At 37.7% G+C, this 15,119-nt stretch overlaps 1 protein-coding gene across 2 annotated transcripts in view; it reads left to right on the plus strand.

Moving 5' to 3' along the window:
* Positions 1 to 4,311: 4,311 nt before the first annotated feature.
* The window catches only part of ca10 (carbonic anhydrase 10), a 366,634-nt gene continuing 355,826 nt past the window's right edge, over positions 4,312 to 15,119 (plus strand). For both annotated transcript variants that reach the window (XM_023341541.1, XM_023341542.1), the window contains exons 1-2: positions 4,312 to 4,466; positions 7,464 to 7,529. The gene's annotated coding sequence lies outside the window, so the exon portion shown is untranslated. The remainder of the gene's footprint in view (positions 4,467 to 7,463; positions 7,530 to 15,119) is intronic.

Raw genomic sequence — 15,119 nt, forward strand, 5'->3', positions numbered from 1 at the left:
TAGTTAGGCAAATCTGTAATTAATTTAGTTATAAAAATAATCATGGCTACAATGCAAGTTGCACCATCTCCTCCAGAGAGACTTTACCGGAGTTCCTCTGTGGTGAGCCACTTAAAACAAATGTGAAATACTTACAAAAACCGTGACATTTTAATCAGTGCTTTCACAATGGCATCTAAGTGTATCTAGCTTTTTAAATCTAAAGAAAACCACATAAACGCCACATTTTTTCAGACATGAAGCAAATTAAAATCCTTTCGGTGATCCTTGCTGACCTAAAACAGGGAATGTTTTGTCAAATCAATAATCGACGAGTCACAAAATAGGTTATCTGTCTGTTGTGCAGTGTAAGTACCCAGCTCTTCATACGTTTTATGTGGTTAAAACAAGAAGCAAATGCAGACATGAAAACAAAATGTTCATTGTGATTGATGTTTCATTGTTTTGACTTTAATTAGCATGCCGAGCGCACTCCATTATTTATGGAACACAGTAAGTTGCAAGAGTGATGCAAGAGTGGGTAACATGAATTCAGACCTCCTCCATAGTACAACAGTTGCACACAGTCGACTGCAGACAAAATGTTTAGATTACAAAAAGATCTTAGAAGGCATAGCAGAGGTGACGCTAAATTTTAACTTCCTGAGGGAAATGAATCTTTAAAGGTCTTTCTATGAAAGTTTACATATTCTGTCAACTGAGATGTAATGAAGAAACTGAAGGCAGGTTTGTCAGCAAATATAACAAAACTGGCTGCTTGGCATTCGTCAATCAGTATCCTGTATTGCAGGGGTGTCAAACTCCAGTCCTCGAGGGCCGCTGTCCTGCAACTTTTAGATGTGCCTCTGCTGCACCACACCTGAATAGAATAATTAGGTCGTTAGCAAGGCTGGGAGAACTGATCTACACAAGGAGGAGGTAATTAAGACATTTCATTTCAGTGTCTTGTAGCTGTGGCACATCTAAAAACTGCAGGACTGCGGCCCTCGAGGCCTGGAGTTTGACACCTGTGCTGTATTGGATCCAGATGGCAAGAATAAATGGCACATAAATGATGATAATGACACTGAATATGACCTCTCATTTTAGCATGTTTGTGCCTATTCCTTGTCAGGTTCACCTCTATCTGTGCATTCTTTTGTTTTTAATTATTCAAGGCTTGTCTTGTAGTAGGCCATTTAGCCTTATGTTTAAGAGAAGCTATGTTCACAGCATCGTTTCTTTTTAGTTTACCTGCCTGTCTAAGACTCCTGTCTTAGTAAAAAAAAAAAGTAAATACATAAAAAGATATCCTCTTTAAATTTTTGAGTTTGTACCAAGACATAAAGATGCCCTAATTTAGGTCCCAATTTATTGAAATATGCACCTGGATTCAACACTGTTCTTTTACGTTAGCTTATTAAAACAATACCAAGGTGGGAAGTCATTTACAACAACATAGAAGATCACATCTCTTGGCCCTTCAGTGGATACGCTGAAAAATTATTCTAATTATTTGACTAATATGAGCTCCATCTGAAAGTATGGAGGAAGCATTTACACCAATTTTAATACTGGTCTTCTTATCATTAGTTTAAGTAAACATGTATATTGGAAAAACAGAACTGATAACTTCACCCACACTCCCACATAAAAGCCTCCAATTGATATTGTGAAAATTGATGAAAATTACCTCTGAAAATTAACGTAGGAATAAGAGATTTTTATATTTTATTATTTCTTAGGGAACATAATAACTGAACTCTGGGATTTTGGAAAAAGTCCAGATTCATCTTCTTCCAGAGTGATGGACACATCAGGGTAAAAAGTGAAGCACCCATTATACCTGGTGCCATGGGGGCAGTTCAGTGATCTGGGGTTGTTCCATTTTGTCAGGTCTAGTCTGGAACATTATTTGTCCAAAGAAGAAAGGACAATTACTGAGGGATTAGGTTATTTCATCATTGAATTTCTTCTTCTCTGTTGCCATGGGCCTGTTCCAAGTTGACAATGTCAGGATTCATCAGACTAAAATTAAGCACGAATGGTTTAATAAACATGAGGCATAATTTTCACAAGTGGATTGCCGTCCAGAATGCCCAGAACTTAATGCTATTCCGAATCTTTTGGGTGTGCTTGCATAAATTTGCACCACAGTCTTACTTTCCCATCTCTTCTGCAAAACATAAATAAATGTTGTGACATTGCTGAAAGAGATATGCCAATTAAGCATGACAACTTGGATAAATTACCAACTGCTCATTATTGACACATTAAGACTTTGCTGTTTCTAGTAGCAGCCACAGCAAAAATTCCAACTTTTCTTTTAACAGTCAAAAAATCCTTCACTAGTTTGCAGACATTGATGTGTCAAATGAGTTGGAGTAGGACTTAAAGCTGTGAGGAGGTTGTCAATCTAAACCACATCAAAAAGTAAAAAGAAAAACAAAAAACATATACACTAAAACATAACTGTTATTGACACATTTTTTTGCTCATTTTATTTAGACATCTCCAAAACTTGGGAGGTCAAAATGAAAGAGACTGGAGCATATTGGTATCTGTTGGAGAGGTTTTTAAGACCAAATCCTCTGTTGGCCAAAAATAACTAGATGCCTAGCATAAAACTAACATTTCAGGAAAAAAAAAACCCAAATCGCATCACCTGTCAAGCGCAGTAGTGTGGTGGTCTGAGGCTGCATTGTTGCTCCAGGAACTAGCCGTAAGTCTAAAGTTTTAAAGAGTGAATATGTTCAGTCATCAGTTTGTGACTGTAAAGATTTTGATTTGACTTTTTCAAGCGAGGTTCTGTGAACTTGTTATGAATAACGAAATAATGTAATATCACATGGGCAAAGCCATGGCTTCACTTGGCTTAAAATCCTTCCTGCAGCGGTGTTAAATCCCTCACTTCAGTTCAGATTAGTTTTTTCAGCTAATTGTGGTTCGGTGCGTTCTGACCGGATTTATTCAACATTCCAATCAGTTCACCCAACAAAAAGGAAAAAAACCCAAAACAACAACTTCTGAATAGGAGAATCTGTCAATCTGTCAATGTGGCCGAGGCATCGTTACGTCCTCATCCGTCTCAGTGAGTTTAAAATATATCCACGCTGGGTTCGACTGGCAGCAGACTGACAACACTTGACACTGCTGACTAACAGCTCACGCAGTGCACAGTTAAACACCATGTGGCTCCTGTGTGCTAAACGGGCCTCTCCTCTAACCTCCATGTCAGATTCCTCACCAACACTATATTTCCTGCCTCTTTTGTTAAGTTCCAAATCAATAGCTGACAAAATGTCAAACATGTTGGTATCTGCTTGCACAGCTCAGCATGCACTCTTATCTGCTGGTTGGGCTGGTGTCAAGGCTACCGGAGATTCAATCTGTTACACCTGCCCTGATAGAAATACTAATGACAGGTTTATGTTGAGCTACAGGGAGAATCGATGAGATTCTCTTTCAAAGAGTAAGCCTGTATTGCTCATATTTAATTTAACTTTTTCGATCTCCCAGTGTGAATCACGCAGGCAACAGATCTTACAATATTAATGTTTTCATCAATAGTACCAGAAACACCAGAAACCCAACTAGTTTAACAACCATGAATAATAAAGACTCATCTTTAGAATAACGTGATTGAAAAGCTGCCACGGTCAAGCGTAATTGATTAAAAGTCTTTTGATGGAAAGGCTCAATGTGAAATTTCAGAATGGAAAGAGAGCATTAAAAACAGCTTGTTCCACAGTTTAGGTGCAACAGTCTGGAAAGAGCAGTCCTTCTATTTTAATATCTTGTTCTTGTCACTATGAGTAGATTTTGGTAGAAGGGCCTGAGGGCTCAAGTTGGAGTATGTAGCTTTAACAAATCAAAAACATAGGAAGGAGGTCAGCCTGAAAGCCAAAGTCAAGATTTAAAAAATAATTCCAAAGTAAACAGGCAATCAGTGCACAGACATTAAGGCAATACTGATATTAGCTCTTTTGTTTGTTCCAGTGAAGAGTCTTGCAGTAGAATTTTGTCTTAAATGAAAGTAAGTTTTTGTTGTTGTTGTTGAATGTGTTAAAGTGTGTTATGTCACACTTTCACACACAAGAACCCCCCCAAAAACATCTTAATTTCTTTCTTTGACACTAACTTTCTTAGTTATAATTATTTCAAATATAAAAACACAAAAACAAGTAATGTTGACTGAACTTCAGGAGGAAATTATAAAGACAAAAAAAGCCCAACACATCTATGTTGTGTAAGCTTGGTTGTGTTGGCTTAGTTCAGAAATCCTATCTGTTGCCAGAAACTCCCAGCTCTCCGGGTCAACGATCGCATGCTTGCTCTTCTCAACGTCTGACACGTTGTTGATATGAGTTAGTTTTTAACCAGTTTGGATGTTTTTAAGCACTCAACTAATTCAGACAGCGTAAAGAACGAAGAGTTTTTTTAAGGAGCAGTATTTTTGAATGGCATCTGCATGAAAGTCATCGGAGGTATTGTGAAATTCAATAATCTGCCAAAATGTATGTGTATATAGCTAAATAGAACCAAGAAGTTCCCAACTGGATTCTGATCTTGGTATTTTTCTTGCCATGGGGTAAGAATTTCTCCGCTTTGACCCCTGAGCCATTTAGTTATCACATTGGTCTTGTGAATTGTGCTGTACCGTGCCGGATATACCATTGCAATTGCTCTTGGTTCATTGGCCAAAGTTGCTCTGAATTTAAACATCTGGAAACATCTGGAAGATGTTTAAATTCAGTTTTTTTGCTCAAGGTAGAGTTGAAGTAGCATTTTCTGAAGTAGCAGAAGATAGAGTTATTGCTTGACAATTGCCCAAACGTTCTGAAAGGGACTTCTCTGGAGAAAAGAACTCCTTTGCAGTTCTAACCTGTTACTATCCCATCAAACCCTGTTATTTTTCTTGCCAATACATGGCTTTTTTTTGAGTCCTTCTTGTATCTGTTCTGTGTTGTTCTGTATGTAGAAGACACTCACATTTGCCATTCCTAAGCAAGCTCTGCACTGGTATCAACAAAATCCCTGCAATCCTACTTCATTGATTGCAAAAGCTGGACTTTGAGATTTTCTCTTCATCAATTGTAATATCGTCTTTGAAGTTAAAACATATTGCTGCAGCACGCTGGTGTATGAAGCACTTTTAATGGAAAGCGATGGTGGCGTTTTTTCTCTGACGATCATTCATGTGCAGTAACAGCATGCAAAAGAGCTGCATTCCTACAAGCTGCTTTTCAGTTTCCTTCAGCCTGACCGCTGACCCATTGACTGTTCTTGTGACCTTTGAGTTGAGTCAAATATGATCCACCTCCACCAAAGTCTATTATTGAGCCCTTCCGAGTTCTCTGAGAGGATTAAGTATGATTGCTGTCTGTCAGCCGCTGATCTCAAGCCCTGTGACCGCTTCAGTAGATCCAGTGAACTGTAGCTTGATCAAATTAGCTTTTTCATTGAACTTTCTGGTCCCTTGTTCACCCTCCAGATCATCTTATTTAGTCCTTGTGGCCTCCATGTTGCCCTTTTTGCTGGTTCTTGTCTCCCTCGCTGCCCTCGGTTGCTCTGCTGGTGGTTCTCTTGGCCTCATACCTCAAATCTGTGCCTCACCTCTGGGTCGTCTGGCTGAATTGCACAGTAGCCCTCGCCACCTTTCCTGATTTTGGGTAAATCCGGTTCAGTTTCTGTTACTGAGTGGTAAATCTATTCCTGTGCTTTGTTTTGTTTAGTTATCTTTGCTTACTGTCTAGTTTTTCCTTTGTCCCATTGTTTTCAATCTGTGTTTACTCTCTACGCAGATTTAGCCAGTTGCTATGGTTCCTTATCCCCATCATTTGTCGTGAACCAGCATTATGAGCCACCTGTTTTCAATACAGTAAAACCCTTGCTAGTATCAGGCCTGTGATGTACAGAATGTCACACTACAACACTAGAGATTTCATGATGTTACCATTTACTAAATAAACATTGAGTCAGCAATGAAATGAAAAAGTTTGTAATCATTCTTGTACAAAAGAGTCCATGTCTTGACGGTGACTACATGCATACTGATATTAGCCAAATCAATTAAAAGTAAGACTATCGAAGAAAATAGTTTCCGAAAACGACTAAGAGGACAAAATATCTAATAAATCAGATGCCTGAATGGTTGTCAGTTTTTTTTAAATTTTCATAATTTGGTTTGTCAGAATACAATAAAAATAAATAATCTATGGTTTTCCTTCCTGGTCTTGTGTCTCCCAGACCATCTGGTGTCGCAAGGGTCAGAGGCTGCAAATATTGCCAGAGTGTGTGAAGCTGATGTGCAGACCAAGTTTTATGACTGTGGAGGGCAGCATAGTGTTGCATATGTGGAGCAGGGGTTACAGCACCAGAAATGCATGAAGTTTAGATTCAAAGCAATGCAAACATGCAAAACCTTGGGTGGGTCAAAGAGTAATGAGTTCAAAATTGCTGACAAATAAGAATTCATTCTGAGTATTTGTTCTGAGCCGTACATGGAAAGTTAAACAGATTAAAAATTGCAGTGTAATGAGCAGAGAAATCGTTATGATCTGTGGGAAATAAAATAACATCAAAGCAAAGTAAACAAGCAAAAAACACTTAATGTTAGTGCTAAATCAGAAAGGACAATCAGTTATTACCAATTAAACAAATAATTAAGAGATAGTTTCTTAACTTATTTGTTAAGAAACCAGACATTTGTAAATCACAAATGGCCTCTTTAAGATTACTCTTTCTGTTTTTAGTATAAACACAGTATTGTTTGAAAACAGAGCAAGGTTGGAAAATATTCACAGATTTGTAAATTTAGGACATATAGCCGAGAAAGCAAAACAAACGGGAAAAAAAAGGCTTCACTGAGCTTTGAACACAAGAGCTTCTGCATCAACAGAAGTGCCATAGCCCACCTCGTGCGAGAAAACACTAAAAACAGTTAAAGCGTCGCTGGCGTCTGCTTTTACAAATTCACTAGCTGTGTAGTGCATTTTTAACCTAATACGAACAACCCCTGTTGTTATTGTTTTTCTTCATTTCCAGCTGCAGCCTCCTCCTCTTTAAAAGCCTTCCTTTCATCTCAGTTGTCTCTAATGTACATCGCTCCATCAAACAAGAGACACAAAATCAATTGTTTGCTTTCTATTTGTGTGCAGCGCAAACACCCTGCCACGCATCAATATGTGGCAGGGTTAGTCAGGCTCGATGGCCAAGGTAAGAGGTATGCTGGTAGATATTTGTTTTAGTATGTGTGTGCTTAACCCAGAAAGAGGCCAAATTAGATCAGATCATTCCTTTTGGGGATCTAACTTGGTGATTAACAGCTTTTCTCCCTGAGTGTATTTTCTGTAAATCTTCTCTTGAAAGCTTCAGTGAATGTCCATATTTATGGCCAGTGGAAAATATATATGTGAAGCATGAAATGCATACTCCATATCCTGTTTAGATAGTCCTTGATGTGCTGCTTTTTCTCCCTACAGATTAATTTGCTTCTTATCCTTGATGCAATGCCAATAAGAATTCCTACTGGATGCAAAGAACTGAATGTGAGTACCTCTTTAAACCACTGTCACATTACTCTCTAGAGCCAGTTGATGTCTCAACCATCATTAATAAAGCACCTCCTGCGTCATTTAGCTTTTTCAAAAAACACAACCGATTATTAAAGTGTTTTCATCTCCCTTTACTAGATCAACGCACTGTCATAAACCCCTGTACAATATGTTGAATATATCTTGGATAGAAGCAAACCTGCACCCTAAAAGCAGAGTCTTACGGAAATTTACAGTAAATAACTATGATAGTAAGTAAAACAAAATCTAGAGGTGATGAAAAGTTTGACGTCTGCCAGTTTTAACAACATTATCACAACTAGCCAGTATTCCTGATTCATTTTTAGAAATCTCTGAGGATATGATCTAATTATTCGATTTCATCTTTAAAAGTTGAACAATTGTTGGAGCTTATTTCCAACAAATAAAGATGTCTGTTGTAAGCCTGGGTTGTATTGAAAATGTGGTTTCTGAGTGAAGTTGTGGAAGGTTTTTCTGGAGAATACATAAAGCTGTAGTATCAAATTGTGAAATGTGAAGTCTGCAGAAGCATGTCATCGCCAATACATGAAACTGTGTGCGGATTTCAATCAGCTGATGGCCTCCACTGGTTCAGTCTTTCCGCTGACACCAAGCCATGAAAATTCACACATTCTCTAACCTCCATTTTCTCTCTCCGATCAAAACCTCTCCAAAATCAAAACACTGCTATGGAAATGCTTGCCAAAAATATAGCTGGAGCTCTTTTATGTATTTTTGTCTGCAATAAAACACTATTACAAAGTGTGTGTCCTTGCCACTGACAGTGTAGGTTTTGGTAATTACCTATACTGCCTCTGTGAAATATAGAGTTGATCATGATTGCATTGGGTTATTTTTTACTAAATGAATAAAATAAGGATCCTTGTTTTTTGGGGGGCCGAAACAAACTTGCAGCTTGGTGTGACCTGTCTCCCGTGAATGATGACCGACTTTCATGACCAATTTCTGGCAGGAAAAGGCTCCTGGTGCCAGACATGCAAGCATGAACAACACCGAATTAATTGGTGTAGTACACTATTGTGATCTATTGTGAGCTCAAAATCTCTATATGTGGTGTGAACAAATGTTAGAAAATGCATTATCTGTCATTATTTTACAGAACTGGGCAAAACTGGGATTCAAGCTGTGCCTTTAATGGCTGCATATGGTAGAGAAATACATTTTTGGAGGATGTTAACTGCAACAAAACAACAAAATTGCTCATTCGAGCAACTTCAGTCTAGCTTTGTCAAAGCATTATGTCAAATTAAATGACGTATTTCCATATCTTTTTAGATTATGTAGAAAATAATTGGATTAACTTGTAATTAGCATTTTTGAAACAAATTAATGCACAAATATAATTCTGCAAATTGGTCAACAGGTAAGGCGGTAACAAACCGATGTCCTGACACACACTTCAATGCAATAGAGTGCTGAAAAAGCTGGGGGCGCTTTTCTTTAGTATTCAAAACTATTGGGTGCTATGGAAATTTTAGTTTTATTGTGGCTTACTGCAGTAAAAGGTACATTTGAAGAAAAGTGAACTTTGTTTTATTTTTGCCATGACTGTATATGGTGCTTTAACCTAAAAACAAGCAAATGTGGAAACTTTATCTCTCATCTCCTATTGTTTTATTTATTTTTTTTATTGAAACAGGAATTCAGACATATTTCTTTCTTGACACGTTTATATTCAAAGAAGGTGCAATAATATATACCTATAGGAATATTGGGGGAAGAAAAACCTCTAAAGGTTTGAAATTCCTCAGCTAGACTTTCATCTGACAGTTTTCTGAGTATGTAATTACATGTCCAATGGCTGTTTATGTACTTTCAGTATTACTAATGTGAGCAAGATTTGCTTTATGATTGGACACCCGCACGACCATGAAGGAGTTGTGTGGTGTCTTTTGTCATATGGCCTTCAGCGGTCTCTGCTCAGTGACATGGCCAATTTGCAAAGTCAGTAGACCAAAGAATTACTCTGGTCCTAATCTTTCAGGAGAGAGAAACAAATGAGGGTAATGGCGAGAAAAGAGCCCCACAACATCGCAATAAAAGAAGATTGCAGAAAAAAGGTGTTTGACACAGAGATAATTTCACAGCCCACAAACGACACCAGCGATCAGCTTATTACCACGGCGGGATGTATGGTGTTCTGGAACAGACCTTTCACATTCCAAAATCATTATAGTAGGGCTGGGACATTGATGCAATTATTTCAATTAATAAATTAGATAAGTTTTAATGATTTGATTCAGTTAATCGCTTTGTTTTTTCCACATATCTTAAACATACACCTTTTTATGGGAAATTCATTGTAGACTTTGTGCATGAATCATTTGGTCATCTTCGCTATACCAAATACAGCTTGAAAAAATACTGCATTAACAATAGTGGGACAAAGTAAGTCTACAGTGATGTGTAAATATCCATTTTTTTTGTCAAGCATTTATGGCTTTGACTGTGGAAATGCCGAGCACCTTTGTCACTGCTGGAAGGCAAAAGTTGCAAGAAAGAAACACCGGTAAGGAGTGAGGTGGAAAGAGAGAGGACAAGAAACAAGAGTAGAGACTGACAAAAATTGGGAGTAAGGAGTGACAGCAGCAGCAGCAGCGGTGGCTGAAGGCAGAGACAGAAACTTAATCTGAGTAGCAGGTTGGCACTCAGCAGGAGTCTGAATGAGTAAACACACAGAGCCTTTATCAGACTGACATAGAAACTGCTTTCCGGCACAACAAACACTTCCCCTCAGCAGCCCATCTACATTGGGCAGCCTGTTGGCTCGTGGCACTTGTCAGATTGGATGGATTTAGCTGTCAATGTTTTCAGCGAAAAGACGTGATGCGGGATCACCAAGCTGTTTTAGTTCCTTAAGTGTTCCTTGAAAGTTCCTCTAAGATTCCCTATGAAGAAAAGTAATCTAAAAGAGAACGAATTCATTCATGGTTCATAATTCTAGAAATAGATCTATTCCATCCAGCTGTTTTTGTTTGGCTTTCTCGGAAAGGGTTTGGCAAGATCATTAATAGGAAATGTTGTCACATACCAGAGATGTGTTGGAGTAGTGCACATTTCTAGTATGTAGCAATATAATATACTTTATACAGTATATAACTCCTCGCCCTAAACCGCCTCTTGAGCTGAATTACTAAGCTAAATGACACCAATATTATAGTATACTGACATCCACAGCTTTTTTTCTGTTGTTAACAGATCTGAGTTTACACAGAAGTGCAGCCTCCTGATGACTGGAATTGGATAAAGTAAATATGATTAAGAAAGTTGTAATGGGGGCGGTAAAAGAAATTCAGCTGTTTAGGGCCAGGAATTGTTGGTCAGCAGCGTTATCCACCGTCGAATGTGAAAACACGCCATTCTGCTGTCGTTTTTCCATCAATCTGCCTGTAAATTTCAGTTTATCTTTGTCTTTTTATTCGTTATTTTTACTAATTAGTTTTAAGAATTCACTTTAACAAAACAGAAACCAAATCTTCGGGAGCTACAGCGAAGCATGGCATATTCTACTCTGCTAAATGCGTACATCACCGTCGAGCCGCAATGCTAAATCTACAGAAACATTCGGCTCTATTTATCTTGAAGTTGTCACAAGATGTCCCGATTTTCTGTTTATCCCTTTATTTTGATTTTTGAAACAACCAATATTTCCTCTAGTCATTTTCTGAAGTTCAGCGATGGACACTTTAGTACAATCATAGGTAGCCAATTTTTAGGAGACAGGCTATGCTTCTGGCAAATGTTAAGACAAAGAAAATTGAGCCAAGGGACCAACTCTCGTGGCACAGTGTACCAGTCCACTAACTGATGGGAAAAGAAACAAGGAAACATTTTACTTGAAAGTTTTCCCTTGGTCCCAAAGAGAGTGAAGGTAGATGGAAAATAAAATGAAAAACATAAGTAGAAACTCAAGTTTCCAGGTCTCTTTTCCTTCTACCACCTCTTTTTTTTTTAGCTTGAATCAAAATATGATTTTTACAGTTATTTAAGATGGAAAAAATGTAGTATCTCTGTTATCCAATGTCAGAGTACGACCGTCTAATTTAGTGGAAAGATCTGAAGAAGACAGTATAAATAATTGTTGTTAGATTTTCCTTTGATGGTTGACCTCTACTCTGCTGTTAAAGATCTACAATATGAAGGCCCTAGAGTTCAAAGAAAATTGTGCAAAAAAAAAAAAAAAGCTTGACGGCAAAATGATTAAAAGATCAAGTTCCAACATAGCATCCTTTCAAACAACTGTCCATCCTTCCATCCCTCCAAAAAATAGTTTATCTAATGTCACTCTTATCCTAGACAGGTATCTTTATTGTCGAATTGTCTGTGGAACTTATTTCCTTCTCTTGACTGATACCACAGGAATTATAGAACGACAAAATATCTACAATCAAAATGGAAATAATGACAAGTAAAACAAATAGAAAGCAGACCGTTTTGAAATTTCAACCATTTCTGTCTTTACAGTTTGAGAGAACTGATCGGAGCGCAGGCATCTGTGCTTTAACTCCCGATACTGTAACCCTTGCTGGATGCCTTTCACTCCCTTTACCACCAAATTGTTTTAATTTTAACAGCAACTAATCTTCTTTTTATATAAAAAAAGCACAAAACCAGGAATGAAATTATATCAAAAAGGTCATGTATTTATTTATTCATTTTTGTTAAGCTCCAGACTCATATTTTTAGAGAAACTCAATGCAAAAAATGAAGTAATTTTGCAAATTTCTAACTGTTTACTTCATCTATGTTTATCAGATTTATGAATAACGCTAAACAACACTCCCGACAGCAATGACAACATGGAGGGTGCTGACGTCTGCTGGCAACGCAACACCTGTCATTCAGAATGTGTTCAATTAATTTTGAACAAATAATGACATTAATAATAATAACGATAATAATAATCACCAGAAAACAAGAAGCATAAAAGACAGACATGCTTCTGGCTGACTCATTAGTCAAGTCTAATTTCTACTTTGGTGACTAGGAAACTGCACAGCAGTGTGCATCAGACTCGCATTACATACACATTAATGCAGCATTTGATGAGATTCTAGACTGAATAATTCAATATTGTTCAGTGCTACAGCCTGGGCTTGAAATGAAAATTCAAATGAGTTGCTGGGATTACAGTGTCATGGTAGTTCTATGGAGCTTATTGGTTTTAAACTGCCAGTGCAACAAGCTTTACCTTACTGCCTTAAAGTAAAAAGGATACATAGAAGTAAGTATATTCTTTCTGAAGTTCAACGAGATCCTAAACCTGGGTTGAATATACTCTTCTTCTGAGGATTCTTTTACAGAATCATGATAACTATGTTGTGTGAGTAAATTTTCATATTACTTATTTTATTTCCTAAGATTTCCTAAGTTAGTCCTTCCTGTACATTGCCAAAAATAAAATCTTCTGCTAAATAAAGTCTGAAAATGTTGTAAATATGTAGGTTTTGTCACATAACATTGCATAACATCTTCTCCAATTCATCTTCATAGAACTTTTGTCTCTGAATCAGGACTGCAGGAAGTCTTGGTTGCGAGCATCTTTTCAGCTTTGCCCACATTTTCTTCTACAGGATCGTGATTGGTAATCCCAAACATTGACTCTGTTGTCCTTAAGCCGATTTGCAACTAATTTGCCGGTCTGTGTATGGGTGTTGTCATTTGGGAGGCTATAATGACGTCCATTATTGTCTTGTTGGGAGGTTTGGAAGAGGAACCAAATATATAACTGAACGGTAATGCAGATGAGCAGAGCCTTTAATAACCAAAACGGGAGAACATATAGGTTTAACACAAGGAAAGTAGGACGTGGAAACCAGGGGAGCAAAACAGAACAAACTAGCAAGGAACAATGCAAAATAATAAGCTAAAATAACGTGGCAAGGGTGGGGATTGACGTGAAGAGTACCGTCAAAGGGACTAAGGGAAGGAGAGTAGTACACACAAAAAAATACAAAAGGAGCTGAACTCGGACACAAAGGGATCCACAAATTAAAAATGGGACAGAAAACTAGACAATGACAGGATTTCTGGAGATCTGGTTGGTCAGATTCTAATACGCAACAAGAACAGGTGGACAAGTGAAGACACCAGATAGAAGGCAGGCAACCATAGACCTTTTTTTTAAAATGATAAAACAACTTAATCAAATGTACCGAATAGACGCTTTGACCAATACAACAAAAACACAGGAGGAAATGGAGAAAACTAGCAAACCATCCAATGGCAATATGAGAATCTGACAATGAGTTAAGGAAAGCAGGACATACTGAGACAAGATGACTGAACTGATGCAGGTCTGAAAATGACAAATGGCAGCATTAGTGCAGTCTTGAGCTTGCAGCCACTCTGTTTCCCTTTCAAAATGCTAATTTTTAATTGGTTCCTGCATGGACATTTCCATTCTGTTGTTTATTTTGTATGTATGGAGGAATTAAAGTCTGGCTCTGAATTTACCACAACTGCAGACTAACTCAGACCTTCCAGGATTCCATCAAAAGTGTCCAGGAGGCAAACACCCAATATTATCTCGCCTTCAAATTGACGCAGTCTCGTTAAATTTGTGCAACACAAAATATATTTATTTTCTTTGAAAAAGTTTGCAAATCATAGGTGAAGAGAAGAGCTGATACCCTGACAAAAATTTTTTATTTGCTTTTATAATATTGTACTGCACAGTCGTGAAGTTCTGACCCTTGTTAAAATCCTTTTTATTCAAAATAGGCAGAAGAAAAAAATAACATTTAATGAAGTGTCCTATATCTTTGTCCAGGTGGCAGTCACTCATGTCATTTCCCCATGCTACCATTGGCACACAAACATCGTTGACTGTCCTTGGTGTGGTCTCAGTGTTGTGTGTGAGTGCTGTTATGCGTCCACCTATGTGTGTGTGTACCTTTCCAGGGAAATTTCAAGATTTACCATCTGGCTTGGGAGTGCTAATATGAAAAATGTGAGATCTTCCCAATAAAGTGGATGAGATTACAGCTCTAACATGCCACCAAAGAAGCTACAGAAAAACCAGCCTGATCTGCCTGACAAGAGACATGGCTAACCGCGCTAACAGTGCTAATGGCGCTAACTGTAAACTCACACATAAACACGGCTTTGCTCTGTGTCGTCAGCATGATAGAGAACGGTAAGAAGGCAGAAGGGGGTGCTGACTGTGTTTGTGAATGATAAATGATATGACTTAACCATCGCTACCATTAACCATTAGCTACAATTACAGAGGTGTTAGTTGTAACTAACTTATTTAATAACTAATACGTGAGCTGGAAATGAAAGCATGCTATAACAAAACATCTTTCAAATGTTTTGAAGACCTGAAACTTAAAAAAAAAAAAACAAGTTACCTTAGCAGTCACAATCCAACAAATTTTGCTACATGCCAATCTGGAGATGTTTGAGTAATAAATAAAAAGCTCAAAAAATAATCTATGAGGAAAAGCACATCTGTTAGTTTCAACTGTTCCATCTCAGATGTGTGTGTCCACTGCGTAATGTCATTTTCATGATCTCGGAAAGTATTCCTCAATATTC

The sequence above is a fragment of the Xiphophorus maculatus genome, chromosome 10 (genome assembly GCF_002775205.1).
Source record: "Xiphophorus maculatus strain JP 163 A chromosome 10, X_maculatus-5.0-male, whole genome shotgun sequence".
In the NCBI taxonomy this organism is placed as follows: domain Eukaryota; kingdom Metazoa; phylum Chordata; class Actinopteri; order Cyprinodontiformes; family Poeciliidae; genus Xiphophorus; species Xiphophorus maculatus.